Here is a 27,269-nt window from a genome sequence, read left to right as displayed (position 1 = left end):
GTACAGCATATGGCTTACACTTTCAAAACCTGCTTCTGATTGTGGGCACAATTAATTGGGCTTTTTAATTGCACCCACTGGATGTGTCTACATAGTTATTTTTACCTCACATTAGCTGATTGTCAGTTAACTCAAGGTCGTTAACCACTGGGTAAAGGCAAGTATGGACACTCAGTAAGGCCTTGTCTTCACTAGGAAAAGAAGTGTGTTCTTCACTTGAGGTAAAATCCTAGTGAAGACAAGGCAAACTGTTGATTTAACATGAGTTAGTAGGTCAAGATAAACCCTAGGCTCCTCCCTCATCTTTAAATTGACCTGCTAACACTATGTGAAAACTGCAAGCCTCCTTGTCTTCACTGGGATTTTGCTTCATGCTGGTTACTTTGTGTTAGCTAACTGGAGATACGAACCTTCTTTCTTAGTGAAAATGCAGTCCAAATATTTGTGCCAGGCTACAAAGGTTTGTGATTTTTCTTAGGGTAAATCACAATCTCTCTCTTACACTCTCACTTGCTCTCCAAACCCTTCATTATTAAGGTTGCAAAGTCAAGCACTTGAGAGTTAGGAAATACCAGAATTAAGGTTCCCTGTGTGGACAGATAATGTTCAGTTCCTCTGTGGAGATGGCGCATGCTCAGTGGGGTCACACACAGGAGCTGTAAGGGGATGGTAGGTATGGCACACAGGGATTAGGTGCTGTGAGTCATTGGAGTGTGCTCAGTGTAGACAGAATCTTCAGGGAATTTAGCTTCTAAAACTGAGGAAACCTCTAGTGAGCATGTGCCCACTGAATTTTTTCAAAGGCTTATCACTTAGCCACAGTATTTGGTTGGATTTTCATAGGAATGGCAAGAGGCATATACCTGACACAAAGGCCACCCTCTGCCAAATTTCAAGTCCTGGTTCCAAATCATGGGGGCTCCAGAGCTTCCCAAAGAAAAGATAATCAGAATATTTTAACATGGGCAAAACAATATATTTTTCCTTTGCCTCATTCTTGGAAACAGATGAACCATTTTGGCTGATATAAATAAAAAAAAAAGGGGGGGAAAAATCAGCTCGAGGAAGACATCGGCCATGTAAAAATTCAGCCCAAATAGTTAAAGTTTGGCAAAGTTATAAGCCATTGAAAACAGCTTCTTATAATGGGAAGTGTCAAGCAACTTTAATTATTGGTGGCACTACCAAGCCCATGTATAATTACAAATTAGGGTTGTCAATTAATTGCAGTTAAGTCAAGCGATAAACGCAAAACAAATTAACTAGATTTTAAAAAATAACGATTAATCACAGTTAATAATAGAATACCAATTTAAATTTATTATAAATGTTTTTGCTTGTTTTTCTACATTTTCAAATACATTGATTTCAGTTACAACACAGAATACAAATTGTACAGTGCTCATTTTATATTATTTTTATTCAAAATATTTTCACTGTCCAAAAGCTAAACAAAAGAAATCATATTTTTTCAGTTCACCTCATACAAGTAGTGTAGTGCAATCTCTTTATTGTGAAAGGGCAACTTACAAAAGTAGAATTATTTTTTTAGGGCTGTCAATTGCAGTTAACCCAAGTGATTAATGCAAAATTAACGCTTTTTTAAAACAAATATTAACCGCACCTCTCTATTTTCACCCTTTTCACTTACTGTACTTCATCACTTAGAATCATAGAATCATAGAATATCAGGGTTGGAAGGGACCTCAGGAGGTCATCTAGTCCAACCCCCTGCTCAAAAGCAGGACCCATCCCCAATTAAATCATCCCAGCCAGGGCTTTGTCAAGCCTGACCTTAAAAACTTCTAAGGAAGGAGATTCCACCACCTCCCTAGGCAATGCATTCCAGTGTTTCACCACTCTCCTAGTGAAAAAGTTTTTCCTAATATCCAACCTAAACCTCCCCCACTGCAACTTGAGACCATTACTCCTTGTCCTGTCCTCTTCTACCACTGAGAATAGTCTAGAACCATCCTTTCTGGAACCACCTCTCAGGTAGTTGAAAGCAGCTATCAAATCCCCCCTCATTCTTCTCTTCCACAGACTAAACAATCCCAGTTCCCTCAGCCTCTCCTCACTTGGCGGACATTGGCACAGAGCTGTGTTCTCATGATATGAAGTGATTAAATATCAGAAGAAGTTAATGGAGCAAAGCAGTAAAAGTTTAGGTCTTTTGAATAGGAAGTTTATTTTTAAAAAATGTCCGGATGGTTCTCTGGATAAAAAGATGGTTATCTTTAGCTATTGCAAGGCTGAGTTCCAATACCATCGAAGTACTTCAAATCTGCAATACCACCTAGGTGCTAAACATGCTTTCTCCTCCAGTTCTTGTGCTCCAGATAACCCCGCAACAGCAAATGAATCCCACTAGTCGAGACAGAGTACTCTTACAGAGTTTCAGGATTGCTACAAGCCCATGGATCAAACAAAGTACAACAGTTTAACCAGTGCTATTGAAAGTGGATAGCTATGGACTGCAGACCACTCCACACTGTAAACAACAGAGGGCTGAGAAATGTTGTTCAAATTGCATCTTCCAATCAGTCACACACCTTGCCGTCCCGAGGAACCATTTCATCAGGAATACATGACCTATATAATAATGAGCAGACTACAAAGCTGGAGCTTCTGTAAAATGCACTCGCTGTTGCTGTGACTGGTGATCACTGGACATCCTTGAGCAATCACAGCTATCTTGGAGTCACGACACCCCTGATTGAAGCTGCATGGACACTGCAATCGTTTGCTTTAATGATAACACATACTGAAGAGAGACATTATGCTGAAGCATATGCAGAGCGTTTCTTGGATGTTGCAGAAGAATGGAATATTCAGGAAAAGGTAACAACAGTTAGTACTGACCGTGCATGTAAAATGATAGCAGCAGACAGTGGTTTGCCTTTTGAACACGGCCGGCATCACTCACAGTCTGCAGCAATCCCTCACAGTAGCACTCAGTGATGGCGGTTTGGAAAATACGCTGGCAAAATGTAGAAAACTTGTGGGCCATTTCAAACACAGTCCAGCTAACAGTACAGAGCTAGGAATACCACAAGCTACAAATGGACAGAAAACGATGCGCAAGATATTTCAACCAGATGGAACTCCACATTGGGTAGGGTTCAGCACCTGCTTTTCAGTAAAGCCACTGTCTCAGCCACATTAGCTCTTCAAAAGCACAATCTATCAGTGCCAACAGGTAGGATTTGGAAAGGCTAGAAACAGGACTTGAGCCCTGCAGGTTTGTGACTGAACTCCTTGGGGGAAGAACTGTATGTCTCCTGCTCTGTGGTTTTACTCGTGTTCTGCCATTTATTTCATGTTATAGCAGTCTCAGATGATGACTCAGCACATGTTGTTCGATTTAAGAACACTGTCGCTGCAGATTTGTCAAAACGCAAAGGAGGTACCAATGTGAGCTTTCTAAAGATAGCTACAGTACTCAACCCAAGGTTTAAGAATCTGAAGTGCCTTCCAAAATCTGAGAGCAACAAGGTGTGGAACATGCTGTCAGAAGTCTTTAAAAAGCAACACTCTGATCTGGAAACTACAGAACCCGAACCACCAAAAAAGAAAAACAACCTTCTGCTGGTGGCATCTGACTCAGATGATGAAAATGAACATAGACTATCAGGGTTGGAAGGGACCTCAGGAGATCATCTAGTCCAACCCCCTGCTCAAAGCAGGACCAATCCCCAATTATTATTATTTTTTTTTGCCCTAGATTCCGAAATGGCCCCCTCAAGAATTGAAGTCACAACCCTGGGTTTAGCAGGCCAGTGCTCAAACCACTGAGCTATCCCTCTCACCCAAGCATCAGTCTGCACTGCTATGCAGTGATTGTCATCGAACAGAACCCATCATCAGCATGGAAGAATGCGGGTAACACAGACCAGGAGACATATAATTCTTCCCCAAGTAGTTCATTCACAAATTTCATTAACACATGATTTTTTAATGAGTGTCATCAGCGTGGAAGCATGTCCTCTGGAATGGTGACTGAAGCATGAAAGGGCATATGAATGTTTAGCATATCTGGCACATAAATACCTTGCAATGACAGCCACAGTAGTGCCATACGAATGCCTGTTCTCACTTTCAAGTGACATTGTAAATAAGAAGCGGACACCATTATCTCCCGTAAATGTAAACAAACTTGTTTGTCTTAGCAATTGGCTGAAGAAAAGATAGGACTGAGTGGACTTGTAGGCTCTAAAGTTTTATATTGTTTTACTTTTGAGTGCAGTTATGTAAAAAACAACAACCTACATTTGTAAGTTGCACTTTCACGATAAAGAGATTGCTCTACAATACTTGTATGAGGTGAATTGAAAAATACTTTTTCTTTTATCTTTCTTACAGTGCAAATATTTATAATAAAAATAATATAAAGTGAGCACGGTATTCTTTGTATTCTGTGTTGTAACTGAAATCAATATATTTGAAAATGTAGAAAACATTCAAAAATATTTAAATAAATGGTATTCTATTACTGTTTAACAGTGTGATTGAAATTGTGATTAATCATGACTATTCTTTTAATCTGAGATTAATTGTGATTAATTTTTTTAATTCTTTGACAGCCCTATTACAACTGTTTTTAGTCTGGAGCAAATATTTGGGGAGCATCCAGACTTAGAATCATAGAATCATAGAATCATAGAATATAAGGGTTGGAAGGGACCCCAGAAGGTCATCTAGTCCAACCCCCTGCTCAAAGCAGGACCAATTCCCAGTTAAATCATCCCAGCCAGGGCTTTGTCAAGCCTGACCTTAAAAACCTCTAAGGAAGGAGATTCTACCACCTCCCTAGGTAACGCATTCCAGTGTTTCACCACCCTCTTAGTGAAAAAGTTTTTCCTAATATCCAATCTAAACCTCCCCCACTGTAACTTGAGACCATTACTCCTCGTTCTGTCATCCGATACCATTGAGAACAGTCTAGAGCCATCCTCTTTGGAACCCCCTTTCAGGTAGTTGAAAACAGCTATCAAATCCCCCCTCATTCTTCTCTTCTGCAGGCTAAACAATCCCAGCTCCCTCAGCCTCTCCTCATAACTCATATGTTCCAGACCCCTAATCATTTTTGTTGCCCTTCGCTGGACTCTCTCCAATTTATCCACATCCTTCTTGAAGTGTGGGGCCCAAAACTGGACACAGTACTCCAGATGAGGCCTCACCAATGTCGAATAGAGGGGAACGATCACGTCCCTCGATCTGCTCGCTATGCCCCTACTTATACATCCCAAAATGCCATTGGCCTTCTTGGCAACAAGGGCACACTGCTGACTCATATCCAGCTTCTCGTCCACTGTCACCCCTAGGTCCTTTTCCGCAGAACTGCTGCCTAGACATTCGGTCCCTAGTCTGTAGCTGTGCATTGGGTACTTCCGTCCTAAGTGCAGGACCCTGCACTTATCCTTATTGAACCTCATCAGATTTCTTTTGGCCCAATCCTCCAATTTGTCTAGGTCCTTCTGTATCCTATCCCTCCCCTCCAGCGTATCTACCACTCCTCCCAGTTTAGTATCATCCGCAAATTTGCTGAGAGTGCAATCCACACCATCCTCCAGATCATTTATGAAGATATTGAACAAAACCGGCCCCAGGACCGACCCTTGGGGCACACCACTTGATACCGGCTGCCAACTAGACATGGAGCCATTGATCACTACCCGTTGAGCCCGACAATCTAGCCAGCTTTCTACCCACCTTGTAGTGCATTCATCCAGCCCATACTTCCTTAACTTGCTGACAAGAATACTGTGGGAGACCGTGTCAAAAGCTTTGCTAAAGTCAAGAAACAATACATCCACTGCTTTCCCTTCATCCACAGAACCAGTAATCTCATCATAGAAGGCGATTAGATTAGTCAGGCATGACCTTCCCTTGGTGAATCCATGCTGGCTGTTCCTGATCACTTTCCTCTCATGCAAGTGCTTCAGGATTGATTCTTTGAGGACCTGCTCCATGATTTTTCCAGGGACTGAAGTGAGGCTGACTGGCCTGTAGTTCCCAGGATCCTCCTTCTTCCCTTTTTTAAAGATTGGCACTACATTAGCCTTTTTCCAGTCATCCGGGACTTCCCCCGTTCGCCACGAGTTTTCAAAGATAATGGCCAATGGCTCTGCAATCACAGCCGCCAGTTCCTTCAGCACTCTCGGATGCAACTCGTCCGGCCCCATGGACTTGTGCACGTCCAGCTTTTCTAAAAAGTCCCTAACCACCTCTATCTGCACAGAGGGCTGGCCATCTCTTCCCCATTTCCCCACTTGCCTTTACAAAAGTGTTAGCTACCTCGAGTTAATTTTCAATGAGTTAATTAGAGGTAAAATACCTCTAGCGAAGAGAAGCCCATTGAAGAGATTACTACTCTATCACATCCTCAGATTTTATACCAAAGTCTATAGGTATAACTGTGGACACAATTAATTCCATTTGTATTAAACTGTGTGTGCAAAATTGCAACAATATTGGAAGGTGGACTGAGATCCTGATATTTAGTTGGGCCACAACCCCACCTTCAATATTAAGGTAGAAAATTTCATTTCAAAATTAAATGTAGTATCCAGGTGCAGTTAGATACTTAGGTTTCAAAATGGGTACGGTTCTGGGGCCAACTTAATTCTACCCACAATATTGAAGACGGTTTTGAAAAATTCAGGCCTAAAAGTCTCTTGCCTTCCATAGATTAAGCAGCTGGAATTTCTCCCACTTCTCCATTCGGTGTTTTAAAACTTATCATTTCACGTTATTTATTGGCTTAAAAATATGACTGAGATAATAGTACTGTGAAGAGACCATTGGGTGTCTGTTCATCTGTCCCCCAGGGTTCAGACCCTTGAACTATCAGTTCTGCAAGTTGCTGAGAGATCTATTTATATCCAGCGTTTTGAATTCAGATTCCTTGGGGAGAAGAAGATTTTTGTGCAGAGCAGAAGTAAGAGCACTTTTTTATCTGCTACCTAATGTCTTCCTCCTACCTTCATTTCTGTGACACCCCTTCTCTCTGACAGACAAAACCTTGTTGAAGCTCAAGCTCACGCAGCGTTGGTTAAGACTCCTACTCCTTCTAAACTTAGAATAACTTTTGCTACTTATAAAAAAAGAGACATCTATTGTTAAAGCAATCAGCAGCCTTTCCTGCCACGTTTAAGGTGCTTGGTTCCTATAGAAAATGTTTCCCTTAAATTTTTTTTAAAAGCATGTTTTGGTTCATATTGGTCCCAGAGCTGTAAATCATAATTATTTAGAATTATTGTCTCAAGAAATGATTCTCTTTGGCTGGCCATGGAAGATTTGATCAGTCTTTGTAGAAATATGGCTAACCTGCTAAAATGGATGATGCCTTCTTCTGTTCACACTACTGCTTGAGGGTTTACCGTTTACAGAAGAGGGATAAACTTGGTCATGCCATTTCTATGCGTCCAGCAGTGAAAAACTTAGTGGGTAATACCTGGGTCACTCCTGATGCAAAATGTAAGCTTTCTTCTTTGTAGTTCTAAATGACTCACAGATAAAGTGAAGCTGTGGACTCAAGCACTCCAGGTCCTCTAGCAAATCTTTTCTTCCTAACGAGCAACAAATTCCTATTGAGGACCCCAGACAGAAAATGAATTGTAGAGTTTTAAAGAGAGAGAACAATACATTCTCATATGAATTCTGTACCATTTAGCTTGCCATTTCCATATGCTCCTGCAAGATTTCTTAACAAAAGCTAGGGATACTGTAACGGAGTCCTACTCACCACTGGGGCACCTTCTTGGGGCTGCGTCTGGGAATTAGCTCTGCCCAGTCTGATATCCCCTTCCGTCTTTCATTCATGCTGCAGCCCCTCTCATGGTCCAGGAGTCACAGTGCTTCCTCTTTGTGAGTCAGGAAGCTCCCTCCGTGTGGCCTAGCCTTCCAGCCAGGTCACTATCGTTTTCCCATTCCGGGACATCAAAGTCTCACTGGATTGGTTGACCGGGTATTGTTCCCAGCAGTCATCCAATTCAAAGCTATCGGTTCAATTCAATCCTTCCCAGTGGCTGGTAGGGGAACCCAGACATGCCCACTATTCCGGGTTTCATCCTAGGGACCCTCAGATCAGTGGCCAAGGTCTGCACCATCCCAAACCTTGCTATCATCTCCCTGGGCCTTTTGCTAATCTACCTCTACAAGTGTAACTCCACTTAAGAAGAAATCCTATCTAAGTTAGCTTGTTGTAAAGCACATCGTTAGGTGAGACTAAATACAGTAGGCTGCTTGTGTTTTAAAATCCCCTTTTCCCCAAAACTTTGCTCCAACTGCTAAATAAAGCATTTTATTTTAGGAAGGTTTTTGGTCACAATATCACTGATCACCAAAGGGAAGAAATGCAGGTGCCTAACATCCAGTCAGTCCTGCAGGGTTAAAAGCAGTCGATAGTGCACCTGGGTGCTAATTTAAGAGTTTCCCACCCCAAGACAAGTCTGGGCAAGACCTGACGTGTCTACACTCTGAGAGGCTGAAAAGAGGGCGGAGGCACAGCTAACTCCATCACCAGGACTGTATCTTAAATAAATTAAACATTAAATCATAGTCCTAACGTGGACACAAATTGCTCCATATTCCTTGTCATTCTCCTGTCTGTCACCACAACACCACAGTTCTTCCTGTCATGCAGGCTTATAACCAAAGCATCATCTGTCTCTCCTCCCTCTTCTCCATCCCTGACATCTCAGCTGTGTCCAAATGCTGATGCTCCTTCCTTCACAACATTTTTAAGGTCTGAACTTTTCTCTCTGTCCAGGCATGAAAACTTGTCACCCAGGCCCTCAATGTCTCCTCCTCTGACTGTTGAAGCTTCCTTTTCTCTGCCCCCCCTTAAACACACACATCTTCCCTCAAAAAAAAAATACACACACACACACTAACATCATCTTCCTTGCTCATCAACCAGACCCAGTCACCCCTTCTTTGAATCTTTCCACCTGTCACCTTTGCTTCATTGCACCATACTCAAGCTTCTTGCCCTTGCCTTCAAGTCTCTGAATAACTCTGCCTCACCGATGTATCTGACCGAGTCTTTCATCTCATTGGCCCACACCCACTCAGGTCAGTCAGGGAAGCCAGCCACAGTGCGGTGTGGGCCAGCTTTTCAGAAAAGCTCAGCATATTGGGTACTGGGCTCTTTTGAAAATCTGTCCGTAAGTGTCACCAGGGGAGAGCTGCCAGGTGCTGAGTACTTCCGAAAAATCTTTCCCCATTTGTGAGTGCTGAGCCATTGAAAAATTGACCTGAGCTTTTTGGAAAATCTGGCCACACAATCCCCTTTTCCAGTAATTGTTTCTGTACTTCTTCGTCATGCTACTTCCCATGCAGCAAAGTCCTCCGTCTCCAACCTACCACCCTTCCCGCATTCAAATCCTACCTTCTGACCTACCTCTGCTGTTACACCCACCAGAAACGAGTCAGCCAAAACAGTTGTCTTCCCTGTGCTACACTATTTTTTTTAAACTATACTTTTTAAAAAAATTCCACCACACAAGACTTTGCTGAGCAATTACATAAGCTTGTTACTGTGTCTGCTGTCTCTCCCCTTGGAACCACAATGCTCTCTTTCATTGCCCATTCATTGCATTGTGTAAAGTTTAGTCCCGTTCCTACAGTGAGCACTGTATGGGCACAGGTGCCCCTCCGGGTGTTGCTCATTGCAGGAATAGAAGGTTTAGATTGCAAGCTTTTGGGGTCAGGGACAGCATGCTGTTCATTTGTTCTGCAAGATGCCTAGCATGCTTGTGAGTTCTGTAAAATAATCATAAAAAATTAGACTTGAGTCCATATTGTGATTTCGGTTATGGGTACAGAATTCTCATCAAAATCCCTTATGTGCATGGAATTCTCACTAAGGCAATTGTAGCTGGCTACACATGTGGCTCTGAATCCAGAATATAATTCAGATAATTTTAGCACCAACTGTTTCCCCGTCAATAGATAATGAATTTGAGCTTTCAATTTTGGCAAACGTATTGCAAGAATCATGAAATATATGTATGTATTCACTTGGAATGGGACACTGAATTTCCTTATAGCGGTTCAGTGAAGCTTTGTGTCATATATATTTCATACATTTCTTTAAAAGTATTGCACTGGTCAACAAGTCAATGAAAGTTTAGGCAGATAAAGGAAAAGCAACTGGATGCATACTAGCTATTTGCCTTACTAGATGTGTTTATGTAGCAGCAGTGGAAAGAATGAATAAGTGTAGTACAAGTTGTCAGGGAGCTGCCACGATATTTATTCTGTATCCTTCAGGTGTATTTTTTATGTTTGGCTCAGTCATTCCAGTAAACAGTGGATGAAAAGTTTGTAGATCAAAATGTGATTTATTCAGGGAAGAATCTAAAGGTCTCAGACATAGCACATGAATAAATGCAGGGTCAGTGTTCTTACTCTGTTCTACTTGCTTCAAAAAAATCCTATAAATTATTCTACCTCTTCCGTACTTCAGCTGGCTTCCGAATCTTTTTGAACACACCAAATCATCAGCATGGCATCAAATGCTTGGCAGCTAATTCTTGATAAACAATTATTGCTACACTAATGCACAACACGGCACCTTATAATTAATACACATCCGTCTTACAGCCATTTTCATAGATACTAAATTTTTCTTAAAAGACGATGCCCTCAAATTAGCACCTGCAGAATAAAGATGCAGGTTTAGTTTTGGGTAGAGCCATGGGAAAGCCAGTAAAGGATATGATGATTACATAAGCTGCTATATTTTTGTTCATGCAGTTCTTATTGCAGTTGTACATTTCTAGGGAATAAGTCATGTTTCATTTTTAATAGGGTCCCGCTGAAAAAACAGCACAAAATCTCAATTAGGATTCCCTCCCCACCTAAATAGGACAATAATGGAAGCAAATGAATTCTTCTTTTGAATTCTTCTGGCCTTTGTTTTTATTATTTGTTAGCAATGGTTTTAATCTTACTGTGTCTGCTCACTTGCTTCACTTCTGCTCGTCTGATAAGCTTTTGAAGATACCATATGCTTAAAAGACAAGGCTTAGATGTTAATTAAAACTTCAAATGAAATAACCATCTTATTAAAATATTGTCCATACTATTGCTGGGCAGTACCTGCTCAGTCCTCCCTCTGCATGCCGGCCACCCCCCCCCCCCCACTCAGCACAGACCCCTGTACCCACAAAAAGGCTTCCTCAGGTTTCCAGGGAAGTGAAAGAGACTGCTACAGAGGAAGTCAAGTCGTGTTTCTGCCTGGGGAAGGGGACCCTCTCTGCTTGCAGATCAAAAAAGCACAAACTGGTCCATTACCGACATGTTTCTCCTAGAAGTTCCCAGGCAAAAAACTCCATTAAGTTAAGGCTGAAAGGATGTATCAGTGATTTAATAATAATAATAGTAATAATAATAATAATAATAATAAAAAGATTACAAGGATGTTGCATTTTCCCAGAATCATGCATTATAAACCCAGGGAAATTCAGAGTTAAGACTTCATTTAAAATAAATCCAAGTATGTGAAAGGGAAGACATAGGTTGTTAAGGCATCCATGCAACACTTACTCTGTCCTGTAATGATGTCAGATAAGATTAAACAGATTTTGAAAGACACATTCGATATTTTTCGTATTTATTGTTTCGTGGTGGCATCACTGGTTACACATGGTCTTGTACAAGTGGGCTGTAAGCACTGCATTGAACAGCCCCACCACCAGAGCCCCATGAGCAGGCCAGCTGCGGGTATCTAATGGCAGTGTAGACAGACCCATAGAGGCAAATTCTTTCCATAATAAATAATTGGACAGGAGGGGTTGCAAACTCGGTTGATATAATAAATTATTTTGGGGGGATGCTGACATTATATGCAAATGAATGGGGCTGTATACTTAGCAAGTAACAAAATTAAAATATCAATTAATCTAACTGACCAAAATGTACTGTACTGTGTGAGTTTAGCTCAATAAAGAGTATTTCTAATGCACACAAGGACTTGAGCAGCTGTGGCCATACTGCGCACTAAACACAATCTGCTTTGAGTTTGGCAGATTTTTTCCCCAGCAACTTTGCCAGATTAGTTTTTATACATAAGCGAAATTGCTTCATTTGAGGAATATTTTCCTAGATGGAATGATACTCAATTTAGAAGCTTGAGATGACTTCAAACAACTATGAACTATAATGAGGAAAGATATTATGCATAAACTTCTCAAGCAATGCTATTCACGAAGATTACAGTGAGACATTCATTATCTTTCCATTTATATTTTTATTCTTATTATATTCCAAGTCCTCTCTTCACTGTTTTCTGACTGAACTGAGTCATTTATTTTCATTTTGCAAAAAGACCGCACTCCTGCAAACACTTTTTGGCACCTGCTTAACTTTGTATTTGAGTTGTCCCATTGAAACCAGTGGGACAGCCCATGGGCATGATCTCAAATACATGTGCATGCTTGTTTAGGCCTAATTGTCAAACATACCCTATTAATCAGCTTCCTGTGTTACTGAAAGCAACAAGACACCTCTATTTTGTAATATTCAGTATATAATCTCCCCTAATATCTTACATTGGTATTAAATTGTTTTCTTATTTTTGTTTTGGAAAATATTATTTATATAATCTTCATTTTATGTAACTGATAACTTCTAATATCTGTTGTATTTATATCTTTTTGGATAATTGTTTAGTCATGAAAAAATGTTCAGTACACATTACATATTTTTTTTAAAAAATGACTCCAGGTTTAGGTATTTGGGGACCTTACAGTGACAGCACAAACTACTTGAAAAAGATGTTGTCTGTGACCCTGATCCTGCAAACACTTTATTAATTCAGTGGAACTACTCCTCTGTTATTTACTCACTGGGGTAAGAATTTTTAGTTCCGATTTATCATTTAAGAGCCATACAATAACTTTCCCATGTTCCAGTGATGGGGTATTTTCAGGGGTGCTGAATGAATGTTAAAGTGATTTGTTTTTAAACTTCTAACTAATATTTTTTTAACAAAAAGAAATGGAGTACTTGTGGCACCTTAGAGACTTATTTGAGCATAAGCTTTCGTGAGCTACAGCTCACTTCATCGGATGCAATACTGTGGAAAGTGTAGAAGATCTTTTATACACACTGGTTTCAGAGGAACAGCCGTGTTAGTCTGTATTCGCAAAAAGAAAAGGAGTACTTGTGGCACCTTAGAGACTAACCAATTTATTTGAGCATGAGCTTTCGTGAGCTACAGCTCACTTCATCAGATGTATACCGTGGAAACTGCAGCAGACTTTATATACACACAGAGAATATGAAACAATACCTCCTCCCACCCCACTGTCCTGCTGGTAATAGCTTATCTAAAGTGATCAACAGGTGGGCCATTTCCAGCACAAATCCAGGTTTTCTCACTCCCACCCCCTCACATACACACAAACCCACTCTTCTGCTGGTAATAGCTTATCTAAAGTGACCACTCTCCTTACAGTGTGTATGATAATCAAGGTGGGCCATTTCCAGCACAAATCCAGGGTTTAACAAGAACGAAAGTTGCAATTCTTCAACAAAAAAACTTCAAATCCAGACTCCAGCGAGAAACTGTTGAATTGGAATTCATTTGCAAATTGGATACAATTAACTTAGGCTTGAATAGAGACTGGGAGTGGCTAAGTTATTATGCAAGGTAACCTATTTCCCCTAAGCCCCCCCCACGTTCTTGTTAAACCCTGGATTTGTGCTGGAAATGATTACCACCTTGATTATCATACACATTGTAAGGAGAGTGGTCACTTTAGATAAGCTATTACCAGCAGGAGAGTGGGTTTGTGGGGGGGGGGGGGGGGTGAGAAAACCTGGATTTGTGCTGGAAATGGCCCAACTTGATTATCATACACATTGTAAGGAGAGTGATCACTTTAGATAAGCTATTGCCAGCAGGGAGAGTGGGGTGGGGGGAGGTATTTTTTCATGCTTTGTGTGTATAAAAGATCTTCTACACTTTCCACATTATGCATCCGATGAAGTGAGCTGTAGCTCATGAAAGCTTATGCTCAAATAAATTGGTTAGTCTCTAAGATGCCACAAGTCCTCCTTTTCTTTTTGTGAATACAGACTAACACGGCTGTTACTCTGAAACCATTTTTTTAACAATTAGATTATATTGTATGTGTTTGACAGTGCATTTATAGGTGCCTTAAATGGAGTGACTAGTGATAAATCCATTTTACCAGTCTAAGGGATTGCTTAGCATTAGATAAAACACACAAGGTAGGAGAGGTAATCTCTTTTATGGGACCAGCTTCTGTTGGTGAGAGAGACAAGCTTTTGAGCTTACACAGCGCTTGTCTTCATGTCACGCAATACCTAAACCTAGAGTAATTTTTTAAAAAGCATGTAATGTGTATTGAACATTTTTCGTGACTAAACAATTACCCAAAAGATATAAGAAAAGGAGTACTTGTAGCACCTTAGAGACTAACCAATTTATTTGAGCATGAGCTTTCGTGAGCTACAGCTCACTTCATCAGATGTATACCGTGGAAACTGCAGCAGACTTTATATACACACAGAGATCATGAAACAATACCTCCTCCCACCCGACTGTCCTGCTGGTAATAGCTTATCTAAAGTGATCATCAGGTGGGCCATTTCCAGCACAAATCCAGGTTTTCTCACCCTCCACCCCCCCACACAAATTCACTCTCCTGCTGGTGCTAGCCCATCCAAAGTGACAACTCTTTACATAATCAAGTCGGGCTATTTCCTGCATAAATCCAGGTTTTCTCACATCCCCCCCACCCCCATACACACACAAACTCACTCTCCTGCTGGTAATAGCTCATCTAAACTGACCACTCTCCAAGTTTAAATCCAAGTTAAACCAGAACATCTGGCGGGGGGGGGGGGGGGTAGGAAAAAACAAGAGGAAACAGGCTACCTTGCATAATGACTTAGCCACTCCCAGTCTCTATTTAAGCCTAAATTAATAGTATCCAATTTGCAAATGAATTCCAATTCAGCAGTTTCTCGCTGGAGTCTGGATTTGAAGTTTTTTTGTTTTAAGATAGCGACCTTCATGTCTGTGATTGCGTGACCAGAGAGATTGAAGTGTTCTCCAACTGGTTTATGAATGTTATAATTCTTGACATCTGATTTGTGTCCATTTATTCTTTTATTCTTTCCATTGCTGGCAATGCCCCTCTGCCATGTACATTGGTCAAACTGGACAGTCTCTACGTAAAAAAATTAATGGACACAAATCAGATGTCAAGAATTATAACATTCATAAACCAGTCGGAGAACACTTCAATCTCTCTGGTCACGCAATCACAGACATGAAGGTCGCTATCTTAAAACAAAAAAACTTCAAATCCAGACTCCAGCGAGAAACTGCTGAATTGGAATTCATTTGCAAATTGGATACTATTAATTTAGGCTTAAATAGAGACTGGGAGTGGCTAAGTCATTATGCAAGGTAGCCTGTTTCCTCTTGTTTTTTCCTACCCCCCCCCAGATGTTCTGGTTTAACTTGGATTTAAACTTGGAGAGTGGTCAGTTTAGATGAGCTATTACCAGCAGGAGAGTGAGTTTGTGTGTGTATGGGGGTGGGGGGGATGTGAGAAAACCTGGATTTATGCAGGAAATAGCCCGACTTGATTATGTAAAGAGTTGTCACTTTGGATGGGCTAGCACCAGCAGGAGAGTGAATTTGTGTGGGGGGGTGGAGGGTGAGAAAACCTGGATTTGTGCTGGAAATGGCCTACCTGATGATCACTTTAGATAAGCTATTACCAGCAGGACAGTGGGGTGGGAGGAGGTATTGTTTCATATTCTCTGTGTATATATAAAGTCTGCTGCAGTTTCCACGGTATGCATCTGATGAAGTGAGCTGTAGCTCACGAAAGCTCATGCTCAAATAAATTGGTTAGTCTCTAAGGTGCTACAAGTACTCCTTTTCTTTTTGCGAATACAGACTAACACGGCTGTTACTCTGAAACCAAAAGATATAAATGCAATAGATATTAGAACTTATCAGTTACATTAAGGGACCTGAAGCAGAGCTCTGTGTAAGCTCCAAAGCTTCTCTCTCTCACCAACAGAAGTTGGTCCAGTAAAAGAGATTACCTCACCTATCTTGTCTCTCCAATATCCTGGGACCTACATGGCTACAACAAGACTACCGAAAACATAGTATACAGGAGACTGCAGTCCAGAATCTCTCAGTGACAGTCCCGTAATTCCAGAACAGCTTTGTGATAAGTAGGGCTAGAAATTTCTCCGTGAGATCTAGCCCAGGTGTCTGCTGTCGCTGTTGAGTGTGCCAGAAAATGCAGTCATGAGAAGAATGTGGTTGGATCAGCTGCAGAGGACTACTCTGTCTGGGAACCGTACGAAGATGTGAGCTCTTGAGACTCCTTCAGGCTGAGCTTGGAGTGGCTTGGGAACCAGAACCACCATGGGGCAAGGAGAGAGAGGCTAAAACATGCATTTTTCTTTCAACATTTAGGATGAAATTCACCTAGGAGTCTCTGATACCATTTAAACCCTGTGGGGCTGCAGCCAAAACAGCTGCTCAGGGGAACATTTGTGCCCTCTCCCGTTGCTGAGCGGATCTCCCAGCCAACTCTAACTAGGTCAAATGAGAGAGGAGAAATTAGCTAGATTTAAAGTTATGCTCATGCTTATTAGAGGGGATTTGAACTCCACGTTGTTTGTAAACCATTGTTAAGAGCTCAAACATGTTTCTTGCCTCTGGCCATTTGTTTCATTCCCCACCCATTTTGGAAAGCATTGCTTTTTCCTGTGTTTTTGAATGGCGTTCGTAACACAGCTGCTTTTATTGGATAATAACTTTAACTTTTTATATCTCTTTATCATGCCAAAACAGCTGTCTGCCAACACCATTCACTGATAGCTCCAGAGACTGGGACACAGGATTTGTTACTGAACAGCTGCTGCTGCAAAACTAGTAGTTTAAGCACAAACCATGGTTTGGAAACTGACCAAATGTATCTGTCTTGGAAAGACAGGCTTTTGGGTTTGTTTGACAACAGCGATACATTTAATATCTGTAGAATTCCTCTTCGCCACCTCTCTTCTGACAGATCAAAATATTTAGGGTGACATTTTCCAAAGCGCTCAGCATTGGCCTAACTGCTTCCACTGAAATCAACAGTGAAATTCTCATGGAGATCTAAAAATCTTTAGTGTGTGTCTCTGAGGTCAGGTAACCTGAGGGAAGGTGAACTACGCCTGAGTTTAATCAGCTGAGGACCTATAGGTCCGCTGAAAGAAGGCTTGTCATAGTGTTAATTCACATGGAGGAAAGTCACCCCTCCCCTTACAAAGCATGAAGCAAGAACTAAGCGAGAATTCAATCCACAAGTTGTGTGTTGTGTTTCTACATAGCCCCTTCCTGGCTACTGTCTCAGCCAGAGGATTTGATTGCTGCTGCTGCCCATCCATACACCCCTCTTTGATAAATGTGTGGAGGACTGCTGTACTAGATTTCCTATACAGCTCAGATCCCACAGCTTCTCCTCCAACATGCACCCAAACATCCCTCTCTACTCTGCCCTAGTCAGGGGAGTTGGCTAAACTGTTTAGTCAAAAACACTTTAAAAAACCCAAACAGCTTTTCGATCAAAACAAAATTTTCATTTTGGTTGAAGTTTTCTGGAGGGTTTCTACAAAAATAAAAAACAAACTAAAATCAAAAAAAGTGCTTTGGAATAAAAAAAAAATCAAGTTTTGGCCTTTGAAGTTTTTTACCAAAAACCGAACATTTTTACTAAAAATCGTTTTGAACACCGAGAGGTTTATATGTTTTGGTTTTGTTTTCTTCAAAAAGCTGTAAACTTTTCATGGAAAATTAAAAACGCAAAACAAACATTTTAAAATTTCCTGCAAAACAATTAACCTTTAACATTTAATGAATGTTAACACTGTTCAACCAGTTCTGCTCGTCCTAGCTGGCTCAGAGATCCCCTCAGCAACATGCCTGGAGTTCAGAGGCCCTCCTGGATGCAGCTTTGTGGGACTTAGTTACTTGAGAGGACCTTGCCTCAGGCTCCTCCACCACACCTGGGTAAGCTTCATCCTAAATGAAATGTGAAAAAGAACTTCTCTTATTCAGGCTTCCTTTGTCCCAGGAAGGCTCCAGTTACCAGCTCAACATAAGTTCATTCTGAGGGCAAGTTCGAGAGGGATGACATTTTGCAGAGTCCCGCAGAAGAACAAATTGCTCCATCTGAGCCTAGCCACATTCCCCCTAGCTGGGTTTTCTGACAATCCCAGCTCTGAACGCTGACACCTGGCTTGATATGGGTGGGATTTTTAACCCACTTAGCAGAACCTTTATAGCCCTTGACAGTGTCCCTTTGACTTTCCCTAAAGAATCCTCAATCCCATGTCTTTGACAGGGAAATGAATTGCCCTGAATTTCACAGATCCTGAGCCTCTGAAGCACTCATTAACTCTGGGCCTGAAAAATGGTCCACGCAGGCCTTGTATATTGACCTCAAAGGGGGAATGCATGATCTGCCTACCTGTATTAGCTTGCAGGATTGGGCCATAGACTTTAGAGGGATTTTGTTGGGCACTCAGAACTTCTGAAAATCTGGACCCGTGTGTATAACTGTGTTTTCTTTAATTTGTAACTGGTGGGCTAAGAGAGGTCACTCCAAGCGTTCAGCTGACTCTTTAGCCATTAGCGCTTAACATTTCAAAATGTCCCAGTGTTCCCCAGTGAGGATACTTGCCTTTTGATGTACCATGTTACAGTACCAATCCTGCAAACACACACACACACACACAGCTTTACTGAATGAGTATTCCAACGGGCATCAGTGAAAACACTTGCTGGCATAGCATTCCACAAGAGGCCCCAGGGTTACAATCAAGTTAACACATTTAAATATGACTTGTCCCTTTCTTCCCAAGGCATGTTTAGCATTGTCAAGGTTTCTTCCCCACTCTGAACTCTAGGGTACAGATATGGGCACCTGCATGAAAGACCCCCTAAGCTTATTCTTACCAGCTTAGGTTAAAAGCTGCCACCACCAAAGTGTCTAACAATAATAACAGGGAAACGCCCACTTGGAAACTTCTCCCTGCCGAAAATATCCCAACAAGCCCTACACTCCCTTTCCTGGGGAAGGCTTGATAAAAATCCTCACCAATTTGCATAGGTGAACACAGACCCAAACCCTTGGATCTTAAGAAGAATGAAAAAGCAATCAGGTTCTTAAAAGAAGAATTTTAATTGAAGAAAAAGTAGAAGAATCACCTCTGTAAAATCAGGATGATAAATACCTTACAGGGTAATCAGATTCAAAACATAGAGAATCCCTCTAGGCAAAACCTTAAGTTACAAAAAGATACAAAAACAGGAATATACATTCCATTCAGCACAGCTTATTTTATCAGCCATTTAAACAAAACAGAATCTAACGCATATCTAACTAGATTGCTTACTAACTCTTTACAGGAGTTCTGACCTGCATTCCTGCTCTGGTCCCGGCAAAAGCATCACACAGACAGAGAGAACCCTTTGTTTCCCCCCCCCCCCAGCTTTGAAAGTATCTTGACTCCTCATTGGTCATTTTGGTCAGGTGCCAGCAAGGTTATCTTAGCTTCTTAACCCTTTACAGGTGAAAGGGTTTTTCCTCTGGCCAAGAGGGATTTAAAGGTGGTTAGCCTTCCCTTTATATTTATGACAAGCATCATGTAAGTTATCATGTATTCTAACATGAGGAATTTTCCTCATGTGGACCTGGCCTATGTTTTAGCGGGATAAGGGCCTCATAGTGCAAAATATTCTACATAGTTTTTTATGATTAGGAACTACTGTGATTGCCATTGATCTTCAGGAAACTCTCGCATTAGACAGGCTCATTTTATTTTGTTTCTTCTGCTGTTGGTTGGTTAATATTAGCTGGCAGGTAGAGCTCTCAGGGCTTTGAGGTAACAACAATGAATATTCCCCTAGGAGGAGAGAGACAGATGTGTGATCACCGTGTCAGGTTAAGGATGGCTGAGAGGAAAGAGGCACCATTTATCAAACCTATTAACTTTAAAAGCATATTCTGTGCGGCAGATGAAACTGGTAGTTTTCATTGCAGATTAGACAATGGATTGAATAGGCAACATAACAACAAACACTGAAGGATTAATATTGTTAAATGCTATATGATAATTGTCTTTCTAAATAATCAGAGCTCTTCAAGATCTAGAGAGCATTTCTATTAGTCACTCTTCATCAAAATGGATAGTATTCTTCTTTGATGAGAGCCAGAGCCAGATGGAGCTAGACTGTTCTCAGTGGTGGCAGATGACAGAACAAGAAGCAATGGTCTCAAGTTGCAGTGGGGGAGGTCTAGGTTGGATATTAGGAAACATTATTTTGCTAGGAGGGTGGTGAAGCACTGGAATTGGTTACCTAGGGAGGTGGTGGAATCTCCATCTTTAGAGGTTTCTAAGGCCTGGCTTGACAAAACCTTGGCTGGGATGATTTAGTTGGTGTTGGTCCTGCTTTGAACAGGGGATTGGACTTGATGACATCCTGAGGTCTCTTCCAACCCTAATCTTCTATGATTCTAATAGCTATTTATTTGTATCTTTATGAGTGAGGAGGGTCTAGTTTCTTCTACGTATGACTGATCTGTAAGGTGATCGCCTCTTCCCTCTCCAGCAAAGCTGTGGCCCTTGTACTTGAATCAGAGGGAAAGAAGTTAGCAAGTTAACAGCAGGAATGATATGATTATCATTTCATTGACTGTGCGATATTCCACAGGTCACCAGGAGGAAAGAAGAGCTACAAAAGCTCAAGTAGTATTGAAGGGGGAGGGGAATTGTAACTGAAGATGTGAAAAGAGCTCTGCTATCCACATCTTGGACTCCATTCCTTAAAAAAGCATACTTTATATTTACACTTTATAGAGATGATCTTTTCTGTCTGATGAGAACATTCAGAAATATGATCATCCCCAAACTGTTATGGACCAGGATGTAGGCAGCATGGCCTAGTAGTCAGAGCAGGAGTCAGGTCTAGTGGGCGAAGCAGGCATCCAGGTTGGGGACCAAAGCCAAGAGTCAGCACCTGAGTCAACTGCCAATTACCAAAGACAGGGGTCAAACCAAAGTCAGAACCAGGAATCGAAGCTGAGGGTCAGAACCGAGGTCAGATTCCAAATGCCGGAGCCAAGGGTCAGGCAAGAGTCAGGGTCAGAGGCCGGGGTCGGAGCCAGGACTGAGGAGTTGAGGTGGAAGGGCAGGAACTGGAGGAGAAGAAAGGATCAAATACAAAGCAGGAGCATGGTGGGAACAGGAGAGAAGGCAGGGGTGAGGCAGGAGCCGGGGGTGGAGCAGGAAATAGGAACAGGGTTGGTGCAGGAGGCAGGCAGAAGCAGGTTCCAGTGCAGCCACAACAGGAAATCACCTTGTTGCTTCCTGTGCCTCCTTCTGGCTTAAATAGCGTGGTTGGACCAATCAGTGGAGCCGGGCAATCCTCCAATCAGGGCTCCTGTGCGTGGTGGCTTGCCAGAAGCTGTAATCCTACTAGCTTCTGAACCCTGCAGGGTTCAGCAGACATTGGGTAGCAGCCCGGAGGTGGTGGCTGTCTATGGACTCCCAGGCTTGGGTTCAAAACCTGGGACATCACAATTACAAAAAGGAGGAAGGACAGGAAGAATGGATTTCAGCCGTGAACTGGCTCCTTCCTTATCTCCCAGATAAATTTGCAACTTTCATCTTGTTCCTTTAAACGGATGTCAGGCTGTACCAATTAAACTCAGCGCCTATGCCAAGAAAACTCCCATTAGCGTCTCTCAGTTTTGCCTTTATATGGGTTTCAGGATCAGAGTTTGGTGTTTGTCTAGCGATATGGACAGAGTCATAACTGCATCCAGACCATTGCTAGAAATGCTACGAATAATAGCTGATCTATGAAGACAAGTTTGCTATACAGTGTTTACTGATACACATACCACAGCAACTAAATACAGTCAAAAGCCTTTTGTTTTGTCCCAAAAGTATAGTGTGCTAGAAACGTGAAAATATGAGAGTCCAATTTTCTTTAATTTTGCAAGTTTCATTTATTTTTTCTGTTTGATCATGGAGACTAAAATGCATGTGTTATATATTACCAAATAAGAGAGACGACTTCACCAGAATTCAAAATCCCAAATGGCCTCAGACATTGCATAAGTGTGAAATCTGGGCTTGAACCTAAATCTGAACAGTGTGATTAGAGCCTGTGGGTTCAAAAGTGCCTAAGTCCCATCATGCTCACAAGTGATTTAGGGCCATATTTTCAAAGGTATTTAGGTGCCTAAGGGTTCGGAGAGGCACCTGGTGAGGTTTTCTGAAGTGCCAAAGCAGGTTAGGTGTCTAAGGGCTTGTCTATGCAAACAGTTCATGCAAACTGAGGTGCAAATCTACCCTATCTAAGTAGCCTGCTGCATACTAAGCATCCCATGTGGACCCTGTTGGCACATACTAAAAGTTCCCTAGTGCACTTTGATCTACCCTGCTTTGATACGGGAATAGATTAAAGCAGACTGGGGAATTTTTAGTACATGGGAGCAGAGTCCACATGGGAGACCAGTGTGTGATAGACTTACACCCCAACTTGCCTCAAACTAAGTGTTCGAATAGACAAGCCTTTAGACACCTAACCTGCTTGGTGCTTTTGAAAACCTCTCTAGGTGCCTATCTTCATCCTTAAGTGCCTAAATACCTTTGGAAATCTGGCCGTAAATCACTTGTGAACATGGGACTTTGGCTTTTGAAAATGTTACACTGTCTCTCTAATGAGCCAGATTGGAAACCCAGTTCAGAACACTTTCATTTTAAATCTAAACCTGAACTCTGATCTCCATTTTGCAAACTCATCTGAATTCAAAATAAATACTGGGAAGTAAATGAAATGAAAAACATGGGGAAATACAGCTTTTTTTTTTTTACTCTCTGTCTTCTGTCTCTTATATATTAACATTACAACTCATTTAGTGTCATGAAACCAGTTTTCTGGTTTAGCACGTGGCAATTAGAATGTGTATTTTATGGAAGAAAGATATTTTATCAACAAGCTAATTCATCAGCAATACAGCCAATTAATATAATTGACTAACACTCTTTAAGAAATTCAAGTGAGCAGCTCAATGAATGGCTACTGTGCAGTATTAAACTGAAATGATACATCACAGAGTGACAGAAACAAATGCTCTCCTAGGACTGTGGTTTTATGGATATGTATAGTGTAGTGTTAACAGCTGGCCTCTATTTAGATTAATTATATAGCATTAAAACTGATAAGTAACTTTCATTTACACATGTTTTGCGTATCCTGAGGTTTGTTATAATAACTAGAGCATATACGAGTAAGAAGGTGAAGAGGTAAAGAAAAATGAGTGGAATATTTTTCTCTGTGTATGTAGCTGTTTGACATGACGACTAATTTTCTGCAGCAATGTGTGGGTAGCCCCAAATTTACTGATAATTTCATGCTCACCTGTGTGACTCATTTTCATTGTATAAGTGTTACTGTCATTTTAGAACCAATACAGAGATTCCGCTTAAAGTGACAGTTAAGTAGCACATCCACTAGGGATGCCATAGTGAAATTATTTGTCTTGGTAGATGAGATAAGAACTAGAGTTGGTCAAAAAATTTCCAACGGAACAGTCTTCCATCATAAGATGCTGATACAATGAAATCGTAATGTTCTGCGGGACCATGTTGATGCTGTCAAACTTTTGATGGAAATCAGGCAGGCCAGCTGGCTAGCATTTTGACCTAGCATTTTGACAGCCCACCTGGTGAGCTATTGGAGAATCCAGGCTCCCTGGCTTCTTGCTCTTTTTTTTCCCGAAAACTCAGAACTTTTCACAGGACAGAAATTCAATTTCCTGGCCAGCTCCAGTAAGAATGTCTAGCTTTTAGTGTTGCCAGCTCTCGCAAGTTGATTGTGAGTCTCGCAGTATTTGCAGTTTATACTTATAGTCCTGGCATGTGATGAGCGGAGAATCTCACCTTTCCTTTGTTTAAAAAAAAATAAATCTAGCCTTCACGGCTATGGAGAAAAGCTTGAAAATGTGGCCTGAGTGCACCCTAAAGACTCAAAAATTCGAAGGCAAATAAAAAGAATCTCAGTTTTAGTATTATTTTTAAATCTCATGATTGTTTGGCTGTGACTCAAGATTTTTTAACGTTGGGATTGGCAATACTGAGTCTTTTCTTGTGGATCTAGAGGACTAGCTGTCTCTACTTCACATGGACCTGATTCTGAAGTTCCTAGCCAGGCAAAACTTTCAGGTCCCTTGTCTCAGCTCTGTTCAGTATGGGATTGGGGAGCCGACTGGTGGGAGCATGATACTGTGTTGGCCTGGTCCTAGTGCAAAAGCAGCCTATGGCCCTTATGTCACACAGACCAAGGTTCTCAGCTCATCTACCAAAGACGAGGGGCCTGATTCTCATCTCACACTTACTTTAGAGCAATGTAATTCGTCTGATGTCAGTGGAGTAACTTGCAGTGTGAGACCAGAATCAGGCTCAGAGACTCCTGCAGTATGGAACCTGCTTGCATTGAAATTAATGGCAGTTTTGCCCCTGGTCGTGCTCTCTCATTTCATGTGAGTCAGATCCTACTGACATCAGTGGGAGTTTGGCTGCAAGATTTGTTCCTTGATAGTACACATCTCAAAGATGCTGAAATATTGGACTGATGTTTTGCACATAACCGTAATTTAACATGCTTGGCCATCGGTACCATTGATGGTAAGTCTGCTATGCATCAAATACCATAACAAACGCAAATAGAATTAACAGCTTCAAATCCCTCAAATGTGTGGACGTTTAATTACTGATAGGAGATGATTTCAGATGCTCCATCGAAGAATGGAAGTGACTGAGCCCTGCGTATCGCATTGTATTTTTACCAGTTAGCTTCTGCTGTTATTTTAGGTCAATATAAATATTGGATTGAATCTGACAAAATTGGGTGAGGAAATGTATCTGACTTAAAATGATGAAGTCAGTCTTTACCGTGTGTTTGGGGAAACTTGTTGAAAGCAAGGTGTGTAGTCAGTCCTTCCCGGAATCCAGTGTAACTTCCTGCAAGGTTGATATTCCAAAATCCTGGTTTAACACCAGCTAAAAAACAACATTTCCCTCCCACCTGTTTCTTAAGGCTGTTGTGGCAGGTGTGGATGAAGGTGGATACAGTTACGGGCAGCTCTAGATCTGCATTTTAATTTTGTAATTTTTTTAAATGTATGGGATAGGCACTGTAAATGCCTTGCCTCCTCCTGGGTGCCCGCTGCAAGTGACTGCTTGCCTCAGTTTCCCTTCTTGGTTCCTCAAGTAAACTCAGTAAAGCCTTTGAAGTATCAAAAGAGTTCTTTTTTGTAAGGGTTAATTTATTACCAGAAGTCCCACTACCATAAACCAGAACTCCCCACCCCCTCGGTCCATTTGTCCCAACAGTCGAACACCAAATATGGCTCCAGCATCTCTCACCATGCCTTACCCCAGCGCCAGGTGCAGCTGCTATGCTTCTCACCATGACTCACCTCAGCCCCTCCAGTTTCCTTCCCAAGGAGGGTTACAGATCTTGCCTGAAGACATCAGACCGGTCACCCCTCTATCATTCCCCAACCTTGAGCCCTCTCTGGCCCTCTGGGTTCTTCCTCTGCTGCTCTCAGCCTTCAGTCATCTCTAGCCAGGGCTCTTTGCCCTGGAGAAGTATAGAGGTGACCCCCTGCCTGCCTTCTGCTTTCACCAGCCTGATCTGGCTCCCCTGCTCAACCAGGGAACTTTCCGTGCTCCCTACTGCAGAGGCATCTCCTTCCTGAAGAATGTAAGAACATAAGAACAGCCATACTGGGTCAGACCAAAGGTCCATTCAGCCCAGTATCCTGTCTACCAACAGTGGCCAGTACCAGGTGCCGCAGAGGGAGTGAACCTAATGGGTAATGATCAAGTGATCTCTCTCCTGCCATCCATCTCCACCCTCTGACAAACAGAGGCTGGGGACACCATTCCTTTCCCATCCTGGCTAATAGCCATTAATGGACTTAACCGCATGAATTTATCTAGTTCTCTTTTAAACCCTGTTATAGTCCTAGCCTTCACAACCTCCTCAGGCAAGGAGTTCCACAGGTTGACTGTGCGCTGTGTGAAGAAGAACTTCCTTTTATTTGTTTTAGCTCTCAGTCTAGCTGAGCTCTTACTCTCGGGACTCCGGACTTTCTCCCTTTCTAGACTCCAGGTTCTAAACTCTACGCGCTTTCTCAGGAATCTGGACTCTGCATTCTGGACTCTGCTCTCAGCATCCTGAGATCTCACTTATAACTCCCCTGGGGCAGCCACGCCCTCCTCATTGCAACAAACTAGGGCGCGCCTGGACTGGAACAGAAGAAATGAGCCCAGTTTCATTTAATGTGCTATTACAGGCACCCAAGGCATTGGACAGATGCCTACAGATGTATTTTAAACATTTGAAGGACTAAATAAATACAACTTCTGGGAAAAACCCACATGGCCCAAACTCTCTTAACAGAACGTACCTGCCAGAATGCGAGGGAGTGCTACAAGTTTATATGGAAAAGTAGGCTAGATAGAATGCTTTCAAATACTTCTTTGATTCTGATCATCCCTCTAGTGCAGGGTTCTCAAACTTCATTGCACCACGATCCCCTACTGACAAAAAAAATTACTACACAACCTTGGGAAGGGGGACCAAAGCCCGCGCCCCGCCACCCTGGGCAGGGGGAAAGGGGAGCCAAAGCTCAAGGTGCTGAAGCTTGAGGGCTTCAGTCCTGGGCAGTGGGGCTCCAACTTTGGCATCAGCCCCGAGGCCCAGCAAATCTAATGCCAGCCCTGGCGACCCCATTCAAACAGGGTCATGACCCACTTTGGGGTCCCAATTCACCATTTGAGAACTGCTGCTCTAGTGGGAAGGGAAAAACTACATACAAGGTTCTGCTTGGTTCCTGCCACAGATTTTCCACTTCCATTTTTCCAGGCTCATGGAGATGGGGAAGAGGAAAAGGCTGTATAGGCCTGGTAATCTCTTGGTAAAGTGAAAACCAAGGGCAGGTATTCTGTCTGGACCTCTCTATGGCTACTGGGCTTCCCCTCCTATATGGCCACTTAGATTCAGTAGAGTGGTGCAGCATAATACAACCTTGTGCATGGGGAGTGGTGAGCCTCAATGCACAGAGGGTAGGTTATGCTGGATGAACCAGAACTCCATCTGTGCTGAATTGCCCCAGACTGTAAGACCCCTT

At 42.0% G+C, this 27,269-nt stretch overlaps 1 protein-coding gene across 7 annotated transcripts in view; it reads left to right on the top strand.

The window, feature by feature from the left end:
* The window catches only part of PLCB1 (phospholipase C beta 1), a 666,388-nt gene that overhangs the window by 328,508 nt on the left and 310,611 nt on the right, over positions 1-27,269 (top strand). The gene's annotated exons all lie outside the window — the stretch shown is intronic.

The sequence above is a fragment of the Caretta caretta genome, chromosome 3 (assembly GCF_965140235.1).
Source record: "Caretta caretta isolate rCarCar2 chromosome 3, rCarCar1.hap1, whole genome shotgun sequence".
In the NCBI taxonomy this organism is placed as follows: Eukaryota; Metazoa; Chordata; order Testudines; family Cheloniidae; genus Caretta; species Caretta caretta.
This window is presented reverse-complemented; position numbering and strand designations above follow the sequence as displayed.